This window comes from Bombus bifarius, unplaced genomic scaffold (genome assembly GCF_011952205.1).
Source record: "Bombus bifarius isolate JDL3187 unplaced genomic scaffold, Bbif_JDL3187 scf7180000010252, whole genome shotgun sequence".
Lineage (NCBI taxonomy): Eukaryota > Metazoa > Arthropoda > Insecta > Hymenoptera > Apidae > Bombus > Bombus bifarius.
In genome coordinates, this window is record NW_022885576.1 from 1,071,617 (window position 1) to 1,083,295 (window position 11,679).

Genomic DNA, 11,679 nt, shown 5'->3' on the forward strand with positions numbered 1-11,679 from the left:
AACGTGCGCCACTGCTGGCATGGCTCGTTAGCCTTCCTCTTTGCGCGCGGATGCCAATGCGCCAGCCTGTATACTCTACTATACTCTATGTATTGTACATGTAGGTACAGTCTTTTAGTATTGTTGCAAAACTTGTATAACGAAGCATCCAGGCTCTATTTCTCTTACCTCGTACCTTTTCCTTCCTTTCTTTTTCTCTCTTCTTCGTCTTCTTCTTCTTTTTCTCCTTCGAGGTACAGACCTTTTATTCTTTCTGATTTAATGCTACTGTTTCTTCATTGACTCTCTTGTTTGACTGATTGGCTAGTCTATTACGAGTAAATTGCAGCTTTTTATGTATTTATAGGAAATTTAAAGATGCATAGATAACGTAAAAGAAAATTGCAAAGATTTGTTTAATATTCTTCTTGTTTTTTTAACTAGATTCTACGATTGTATAACATTTGAAGAAATTGAAGTATTTCCAATATTATGATGAACCATAAGTATTGCTTGCTGCTTAATAAGTTAATCCATTAGCGAATATATGTATCTGTAAGGTAGACGAATATAGATCGAATATACGTGATTTTTATAACCAATCTATTTGAATTTATTATTCAAGTCATGATGTTAAGATATTAGAATATCTTATAGAAGATGTACATTTCTCTGCTTCTGTCATATTTGTTTTTCATTTTTAAAAAGATTGATTATTTTCAATGGCGAACATAAGAAAAATGTATGCATTATATTATTGTTTATAATTCGTGCTTTGATGTTATTTTGTAAATTTGTATGCATATACAAGTTGGTTAATAAATTTATAATAAGTTCATTTTGTATGTTTATTAAAAATACGTGATTCGTAGAAATTGTTTTATTATAGATAAAATATGCATGAAATAATGAACCTGGTATACATATATCAGAATAATTCTTAGATATGCAACCGAATGCAACGATATGACTCGACAACGTAAAATGAGTTTGGCTCCCAATTTCAACCCCGTGCACGCATCTTCCACCCAATATACATACACATACACTTGCACGTTCTCTCTTTCCCTATCCTACAATCTCTTTCATTCAGTTCAGAAATACCATGCAGATATTTTTAGAATTTTGGTCACGTCCAACTTAAACCTTGGATAACCATACTTTCTTCTTTCGCACCTTTATCTCAAATACTGATCGTTCCTCATAAGGAGCCTCTCGAAGGTCAAATCCATCAACTCCACTTTTTACGAATTTCTTAATTTCATTGCACCAATATACGATTAATGTTTGATTCTCAAAGAAAAATTAACACTTGAAGTAGGACATCTGTAAACCTATTTCTATTTAAGTATCTGCGTAAAATTAATCTCTAAGGCAATCTATAATTTAAATAATTTATTTGAAAAGACAAAACTTTTGGTATTTATAGTATTTTGGTTATTGACTTTACTTGATTGATATAATTCTACTTAGCTTGCCGCAATCAAAATTACGATTAATCACGAGTTCACTGAGAAAATGTCATTACCTGTACTATGGCATTAATATTAACCCTTTGTCCTGGTAACATCCACTCATACTCATAGTAGAAATTACTGTTTCGATTCAATAACAATACCTATGTCGTATTCGTAACAAAGTTTAGCTGGGACTCTGACTTCAATCTCAATTCTCTTTAGAGGGAACATAATTACATAGAAATTATGTATTGTAATATTTGCAAATTGTCTTCTGATATGACGCTACGCTAATGGATAACTTTGCGAATAATTAACATCATACTAAATCAATGGTATAATGTTAGGAATATACAGGAATATATAGGAATATGCAGAAAGGAACAGAATGAATATAAAATATTCAAAGTAGATTGCTGATAATAATTTTTAATAAATAGAAATTCTATTTCTTTAGTCGTGTCCATGAAGATATAAATTTACATATGACCGTCAATATTTTTGTAATTTCCAACAAAAGGGAGGAAGGTATAGATACATGTAATACATGGCAACATCAAATAAAAAGAAAGAAATTGGTTATATAAAATTAATTGATAATATATCGAATTTTAAAATTTTTCCTCTGTAAAGCACGGAAAGTGAATGAAGCATCATTTTGTGGGAAAAACTGGTGTATCCTGTATAATTAAGGCTCTGTAAATTGTTTGAAAGCCCTACACCAAGTACAGCATACAACGCCACTTGCTCTGACCAACCTGATGCTCCTTTGTAACATGCGTACGCAGCTATGGATTGCATATACGAGCACGGTCAATGGTCGTTCCGATTAATTAGCGCTCTAATTTACACGACGCGCGATATCGTGCGGTACATGGATCGAATTCGTATCCCGTGTATCGCGAATGTTGCGAGAGACTCGAATGAATTTAATTCAAAATTTAAAAAATTAAACGAATGTGGTTTGAAAAAACTTGTTTTTCTTCTTTTTATCTCCCTTTTTGTGCTTTTTCAATTCAAGACCAGTATGAAACAGTAACTCGTGCGTCGATTAAATTTTGAATAAAACTGGAAAATTATTTATGGTTTATTAACTAATTTTTGTAAAACTGGTTCATATATATTTTCAGAATGCGCAGCTACCAAAATTAATTAGCCAATTTTAAGGAAACAAATTTTATTTGCCTCTATGTATGGAAATTATAATTGTCCAATAATAAAATATTCGTTAGAATAGCGAAGAAGGAAGAAGCATCTGAAACGACATTGTTTCAAAAATATTTGTCATAAAGATTCCACGAAGAAACAGTCGTGCTAGTTTATATTTGAAAAATGTCACCCGGCTTGTTGACATAAATATTTCTACGCAAAATTCAAATGGAGCATTTAAAGTTGAAGCAGTGTATTGTTCGTTCCCATTTCAACCGTTTCTCGTGTAACAAATTAACGCGAGATTTTTAAAAAAGAAATATCTATGCAAGAACGGAACAACATATATGACGATATAAAAGAACAATCAAATAACAAAACCTTTTAAACTCCTTTCCCATGTTTCATTTTATTCAAATTTATTTAAATTAAAAACACAAGACCGCTGTTCACGGCTGAAAATCCAGACACAAAGTGAATTCGAAGTTTCGAAAATACGTTCATCAGGATCGAGAAAAACGTCGGAAACGAAACGGGCGTAAAGCAAATTCATGACATCTTGTCTTAAAAGTTCCAATCAGAAAACGTGCTAGTCAAACACTTTAGCACCGATAAAATCGACTCTTCGGTTCCCAAGAACATCGAGAACGTTCAGCATTGGCGGATGTTCCTCCGGTTCTTTCCCACCCATCGAATTTCCATATTTTCCAAGATCAGTTGGCAATATTCCCTTAACACGTCAGATTGTGCTTATCCCTGCTTATGTATTACGATTTGTATGTAAATTTCTCGGATTCCTTCAAAAATTCCGTTGACCCGCTTTCCATCTCGAAATAATTCGGGAGGAAAAAATAAAATAGGTGGCTCCGCATAAATGATGCAAAGGGGGAAATGCAAAATGGCGTGCAGTCCTAGAATAGAATAAGTTGATACGTATATACTACAGCACGACGTGGTGCGGTAGTTTTGTCAAATGTATAACTTAAAAATGATACATATTCTCTTGTATAATTTATAAAAAGCTAATTAATTTTAAAAAATGCGACGGTTTATATAACTTCAAAGTTACATATATATTCATTGTAAAATAATAATTATATGCATTTAACCCTGTAAACATTTAGAATGATTTTTTCATAGGATTATTCGTCCTATACCTTTTTATAATTATTAATCACATAATTACCTATATATATTGTGAGGAATTAACCTCATCATTAAATACATACAAGAATTATTATTTCATAATTATGTACATAATTATTTATTTATATTCTGAAAAAGTATTTGTATACTATTTATTATAGTATTATAACGAGAAAGGGGAGAATATACAATAGCAATAAGTGAACAAAATAAATTAAACAAAAAGTGAACATATAAATTACTTAACCTGCAAGTTAAACAACATTCCAGGGAGTCAATGGTACCGATACAGAGTCTTCGTTATAGCGTCGTATAAATACAAAAAACAACATGGAAGCAAACTCCAACAAGATAAAAAGAAAATTAAAACGGATAAAAGGGAATCATTATAATATATAATAATAAACTTTTCACTCCGAGAAACCTCGTAATTGCAAAAAGACGGAATGCCTATATGACTTCCTCTATCACAAACTTAAGTTATCTCAAATAAAACATTAACTATTTATCATATGAGATTCTTGTTACACTGAATGCATATTACGTGTTGAGAATTATGGATCGTAATTGCGGAAAAAATATGTAGGAATTCATTATAAATAAAAAGATTTGTTATTTATTTAGGCACGTGGTTTACAAGATTATTCTCTTCTAGTGTCACTTCTCTCCTCCTCTTGCCATGTTACATTTTCTCTTCTTTCGTTGAGGGATCCCTGCCACACACGTACTCACAAAAACTCATACCACACTCATACACTGTAATATGCGTATAACAACATATTTCAATGGAACATCACGAGTTTGCACAAGCATGTCACCCTTGCGCAGGGGCCACGCTAACACTTCTCTGTATCGTTCCACTTTTAGTATATGTACTACCGAAGGAAGCACGTAAGGTACGATTTGTTTCCTGTATATAAAGCAACACATTACTTTTGCGACAACTAGTGAGAAAGCAAATATCTTATAGGCCACCTATCAAACGCACCGATGTACTACACACGCAAGAGTACTTATTTTATTGCCTATGTAATATCTTTGAGCTGCGCTTGGCGCTGTAAATGTCGCTGCTGGGTACAGCCGCTCTTCTTCTCATTTCTTGTATCGCGGAAGAAAAATCGGACTCCGGTCGCCGGGATTCGAAAATCCGGGTTCCGAACGTTCGCAATCTAAGGCGCTAATCACTGGGCTACCGTCGTCTGACACTAGTTGGTGTCGAGTGGTGATATTTGCTATCGAGTGCCACCACAGGCTCTTCTTTCCACGATACTACATCTATTACATTAACCTCTTAGGTAAGGTTGAATTTTGCGCGAGGCTGTTTCTTTGTACGGCAGAGTTTAACGCGAATTACGCGTAAACGATACAAAACTGCAATTTGTGGCGGATAATGCTGTTCTCTACGCAAGCACATTGGAACGAAGTTTTTGATAATTAAATTATAATTTTTCTTAAAGATATGACGCATATACTTTGACTTTAATCGTCTAATTTAATAATTAATAATGCAATGTAGTGTGATATATTTTAAATTAAATTTCACACTCAGAGCACGATAGTGTTTTTCAAATTGCTCTTCGTTTTCTATTTTGTAGCGACATTTTGAGGTCGAAGATTCTAAAAAATTATAAGGATACGAACCGGCATGTTAAAAAGAGCATCTAATAATGATATATCCATTTCTAAGCAACAATTCATATCTGACACTGGCGTATCAAAAACAAAGACTATATATTCTGCCTGTGTATCGTTAACACTGTTATAAAACATTGCGAGGACAAAGAAAAGTGTGAAGCAAGACAAATGAAATACATCATCATTTAGTTTAAACGGTGAGTGAGTGAGTCGGTAGAATGAGCCAGTATAGTGGCGCGTCGTACCTAAAAGGTTAAGTCCCGAACGTGACGTTTATTTTGTTCGTGGAGAAATTAAAGGAGTTGTCTCTAAACAGTTCCTAGTACACCTGATAAATCTGTTTTATGAAGCAAGTGCTGAAACGTACAGCCTGGATATAAAACGATACGATATTTATTGGCTTTCAGAGACTCATGACAAAATACGAGACGTAATAAATCTCCTGCGGGCTGTTACTTATTATCCTTCGAGACGCGTTCTGTGGATTTACAGAACGACAACATAGAAACTACGGTGGCAGTTGTTTTAGAAAGGACGAAAAGGGCGTGCTCCATTCTGTTATGTTTCATTCTGTAGAAGTATGGCGATACCTTCTCCTTGACCATTTCTAAGCTTGAATTGGTGTTCCTGGTGCACTATCGTACGTTCTACACGATAATCCGATTTGACTTTCGTTTATGCGAGATATTTTTAAGAAAATACTTCATACGACAGAAAATTATGTTATCTCATTTGCATGATATAAAAAAAGCGCTTTTTTTTCGATGAGTTCGAACATTTTAATTTTGACCATCCTTTAACGGACTCTACCGTATGTCGTTTAATCTGTTAACTGTAGAAGACGAATTAATTCGACGATTGAATTCTCGTTCTGTTGGGTATAATAATTTTTTTATTTATGAGTCCTTTATAAGTCCCTTTTTAATCTATCTAAACTAAATCTATCTGGAAAAAACTAAAAATAGATGTCATATTCATATTTGCTAGAATTAAAATAATTTGTTTTTATTAATATCTAAAGTGCACAAATTGACACTACAATTTTTTAAATTCTCTATATAATATATTTTAAAATTAAAGAAGAGATCAACAGTAAGTTGATAATTTCATTTCAAACAGTTCCAAGCTCCTTACAAAAGTCAGCATTCGTAACGATATTAAATTTCCAAATATTACACATACATAATAGAAAAATATTAAAAAATGATCAGAGTGATACCAAAATTTCTCTAAAAATACTAAGAAACTATATTAAGAATATGATCTTTTCGTTACACAATTTACGTTAGTTTCGATTAAATAAATGCCGTAGTAGGAAGGGGAGGTCGTAACGTGGCAAACAAGATTTCCTACGAAAGTCGAGGAACGGAAAGGCAAATCCATCCCCCCTCCCCTCCCTGTTCGCGCATACACACATTTCGGCCGTGGATGGTACGGAACTCGAACTCTCCATCCGAATGAAACGAGATTGACTGTAAAAGTTGGCATTGTTGAGGGAAAGAAGAAGAACGCGAGCCCGAATTCCGGAAAAGGGTCACGGAGCAGCCATGTATGCACACAGCGCATATATACATACGTACAAGGTGTTTCATCTAGCTTACATAGTTTAGACTTTTCGACTTCCTTGATGGTAAAAATAAGTACTTCAAAAATAAATGAATGAGATTGAGAGAAAAAAATGGCATGACTAGCAAGATTTTTAATATGAGACGATCAAAGCGAATTAAATGACTCTTATACGTTAAAACACATTATTGTACGCGCTCGTGAACGTCTAGAAGTTAGTAACAAAATTTCTAGATCAACGATTCTCAACGGTTTCGTCTCGGTACCCGTATAAATTCCTTTCCGGCGTAACAAAGCGAAGTTCGTCTTCGAAACAAGCCAGTGAAACAATCTGTACTCCGATGTACGCGTGTATACGTACAAAGATACAATCGCTTGAAGAGACCTTATCGAGCGAAACAAGTCGAGTTGGCAAAATTGCTTTCGTAGCGCAGACGATTAACTCTCGAATGCTCATCGTCGAATCAGCGAACTATGGTTCATTAACGCTACGCCGGCCGCCGCTAGCGAGCCCGAACGAACCGAACTTTGCCAGTTAATCGCGTTTCACGAATTGCCCGTAAAGAAGAACGACGAATTTCTTCATCCTTGGTCCAGCGTTCGGCCTGCTTCCTATCAACAACGATCTTGATTAGGAGGGAACAGCCGATCATGATGACCCTTCGGAGAATTACAAACCGTGTCAAGGATGGGAGTCAGGGTTTGTTCCTCCCTTTAGTTCCACTTCTGATACAGTAGCTGACTTTGTAGTAGAAATATTCACTATCGCGAATCCACATGTGAGTCGTTGACGAGTTAAACGACGATCTCTCTGACGTTCAATCATATGGTCAATATTTCAGGATTCTCAATATTATTGTACGTATAAGGAAACCCTCAAATATTACATATTGTATGATTAATATATGTAAGTTGATCGTTTGTATACATACAACGTATAATAATATTGAGGATGCTGAAATATTGACAATATCTATATATTGATCGTATAATCAATAATAGTGGCCCTTTTAGGTCAAGCACATCACTTCTCAACCATTAATTTACCATTTGCGCATATTATCGCTACTTCCCGCTTGTTACAGCTCATTCCTGCTAAACGACGATAATTCCAGTTCCATACACTCTTTGATCCTTCTAAAAGACCTGAATTTTCCTTTGTACACGAGGCTATTCATGAACACTATAGAAAGATCGCAGTTTGTTAGGGGGTCAGCCGATCAATTTTATTCGTTCGTTTCGTGTCGCGTATTACGTTGTACTGTAATCGCTTCTCGAACTCTACAGTAGAGCAAAAGAACAAAAAGAATCATTTTGAAGCGAGCAACGGTTCGTTTCTTAATTTCTTCCTTTGCGGGGTAACAGTTTGGTAATTTGCAAGTTCAAAGTGGGCTGTATGGAATTTATGAGTATAAGATTATGATTCGACGTGTGTTAAGATAAAGTCAAAGTAGATAGAAATATAATTAATTGAAATAGGAGATAACATAAGAGAATAAGAGATAAAAGAAGTATTTGTTTGAAGCATAAAGGTTTGACTCAAAATCCTTCATTTATATTGAGTTTTGTGATATAACCAGAGTAAATATGTACGAAAGAAGATATTTCATTCTATTCACATTCAAGTAAACCCTTTAGTCAGATTCATAATACTGTCATGGAAGTCTATATGTTGCTTCGGAAAAATATTCTGTCTTTTGACTTCAATCTAAATCTGTCACGAACTTTATACCCACTCTTTTGCCCTCAATATGTTTCTTTCAAAGAGAAAAGTTGAAACCATATCGATTTTATGTATGTTGCAAGATGAAAATTGCATATAGCATGGAAAGTTCTCTTTGAGTGATTCCAAAGTTTTCCACAAATTTTCATCACGCTTCTTCTTTATCTTGATGAAACGTCAGCTCAATATTAAAGATCCATAAAAGAACAGAAGATACATAATATTTAATAAGTCATATTCTTTTTTCAATATACAAAAATTGTTTTATATGTCCGCCAATTAAATCTTGCGTCGTATCAAAAATTTCTTCAAAAGTATTTGAAAACTATTATTAAGAATAAATAAAAATAATAAACAACAATATTTAGAAGAGCGTCTTAAAAATAAATCCTTCAAAAAAGTGAATACTAAAGACACTCCAAAATTTCTACACTTTAATTATTTGCTCCTTTACTTACTCCAAACAGTTCCGTTATTCTATACAGTTACTCATTATTTCAATATATCATAACATAATTTCAAAATTTTAGTAGCTTGCGTATTTAGAAGAGCGTCTTACAAATAAATCCTTCAAAAAAGTGAATACTAAAGACACTCCAAAATTTCTACACTTTAATTATTTGCTCCTTTACTTACTCCAAACAGTTCCGTTATTCTATACAGTTACTCATTATTTCAATATATCATAACATAATTTCAAAATTTTAGTAGCTTGCGTATTTAGAAGAGCGTCTTACAAATAAATCCTTCAAAAAAGTGAATACTAAAGACACTCCAAAATTTCTACACTTTAATTATTTGCTCCTTTACTTACTCCAAACAGTTCCGTTATTCTATACAGTTACTCATTATTTCAATATATCATAACATAATTTCAAAATTTTAGTAGCTTGCGTATTTAGAAGAGCGTCTTACAAATAAATCCTTCAAAAAAGTGAATACTAAAGACACTCCAAAATTTCTACACTTTAATTATTTGCTCCTTTACTTACTCCAAACAGTTCCGTTATTCTATACAGTTACTCATTATTTCAATATATCATAACATAATTTCAAAATTATGGTAGCTTGCGTATCTATAAGTACATTATGAACTTTTATACAAATTTATATGTTTGGAGATATAATCGAAAGAATAGAAAATTGTTTTATCTACCAAATATTACATATCGCTATACTTCAAATATTGCTCGTATTATGTGCATTCTATGCATTTGCGCATGTTTACAATAACAGGTATTAGTACAATGTTGAAGAAATAAATCTGTATGTACTTATTAATGTTTCACATTATGTTTGCAATTGATCGCGCTAAAGAAGAAGAATAAATACAGTGTTTTCAGTATTTATTTGTCTCTCGAACAACTACATAAATTTGAAGACAGTCCTCGTCGATACGTTTCAGTAAGTACTCGTTGGTTCACTGAGAACGAACGAGATGCACATCCATCAGGATGGGAGGAAATGGCGGTAGCATAGGTATATGTTCTTTTAGAAGCAACAACCTCGTTGCTTGCAAGCTTCGAGTATTCCCGTTCGCGGTGAGTGCACATTTTCGTCGTGGCGACCCTTTCGTTTCCGAGACTAATGGTTTGCATTAACCCATGACCTGGCGTTCAGCTCGAATCGCAGATAATTCTCGGGTAGATTGAAGAGAGGCGTGGAAAAGAACGTACGGATTTCCGATTGCAGTTGCCGGACCATTTTTTTCGGACCTTTATTACGATGCCATGCTGATCTGGCAAACGCCATAAAATGAAAGTTATGCTTTTTTTCCCACTGATATTCAAGATTTTTATCTAAAGGGAGAAATTTCAATGAATGTAGCAGAATAATCGAAGAAAAATTGCTGTTATAGTTTGATTATTGGATATAGGGTTTATAGAAAATTGTGCTTTCCAGGGTTGGTATTGGATCTTTTTTTATATACAAAGAGATGTTTTGGTAGATTTAATTGATTAATTGAGAGAAAAATTGCGTCATGATTGCAAGGCAAACATGTTTACAGTCTACAGTGTATATGTTTACAGTATATGCACAGTGATGCTATTCTAGAATGATGCTGAATATTTTTATCTAAAGAGAAGGTTTAATAAATTTATTCAAGGAGCAATTTGTGCATTACGGAAGTAATTCTATGAATTATGTAGAATTATGTTTTGTTGGAGTCGTATTAGAGACTCTCATTTAGAGAGAGAAGTTTTAAAAAAATTTAATATTTAATCGATAAAATTTAGTGGAAAGCGGTAAAAACTCGTGAAGGTAATATTTTCGTGGTTTATAGAAATTTTGTTAATAATATAGAGCAAATAAATGCCAGATTTGAGGAACTACTGACTCAGACATGTTTGCCATCCTCTCGATATATTTGTCACAACATAATTACGAATTTCGTTCAAACTGTATCTTTTAAAAACTAATAAAAATATCGACAATAATTTTGGAATATGTTAAAGAAATGTTAATTATTACTCCTATATTATTTAACATTGTTTGTGTTACAAACTATTTGAGATATCTGGTTCTCATATCTATACGTTGCAATGTGTTTATTTCAAACAAAATCGGCATGGTTCAAATATTAATAATCCTTAAAATATTATTTGTTGTAATCAATACCAACGACTGAAATACTGTAAAATAGAATATAACAAAGGTTTTAGAAAGCTCAAAATACAATCGTCTCCCCAGACCAACACTTCCATTCATCAAAAATTTATACAAATCCTATTAGAACAGTGTATACTGATCAACATACTAAAAAGTGTTCGTAACATGTAGATTCAGCCGCATGAATTTTAATAATAACTCAAGCCCGCGAATACTCGAGACCCGATAACAATCTTGTTAAAAGTATTATTCTATGCATATTTTGCTGCTCGTATTTGAAATTTTAATTAAACGAAACAGGGAGGTAGATGGAACATCATTATACGTGGTGCGAAATTTCGTTCGATGAATTGTAGCTTCAAGTTATTCGTAATCATTATAACGATATTAAAAGTTTCGATTTTCTTACAGTTT

The 11,679-nt window shown here is 33.3% G+C and overlaps 1 non-coding gene across 1 annotated transcript; it reads right to left on the minus strand.

The window, feature by feature from the left end:
• Positions 1-4,519: 4,519 nt before the first annotated feature.
• On the minus strand, positions 4,520-4,622 carry LOC117216246. The gene has a single exon (XR_004489333.1). It is a non-coding gene; the product is annotated as a U6 spliceosomal RNA (small nuclear RNA).
• Positions 4,623-11,679: the final 7,057 nt, after the last annotated feature.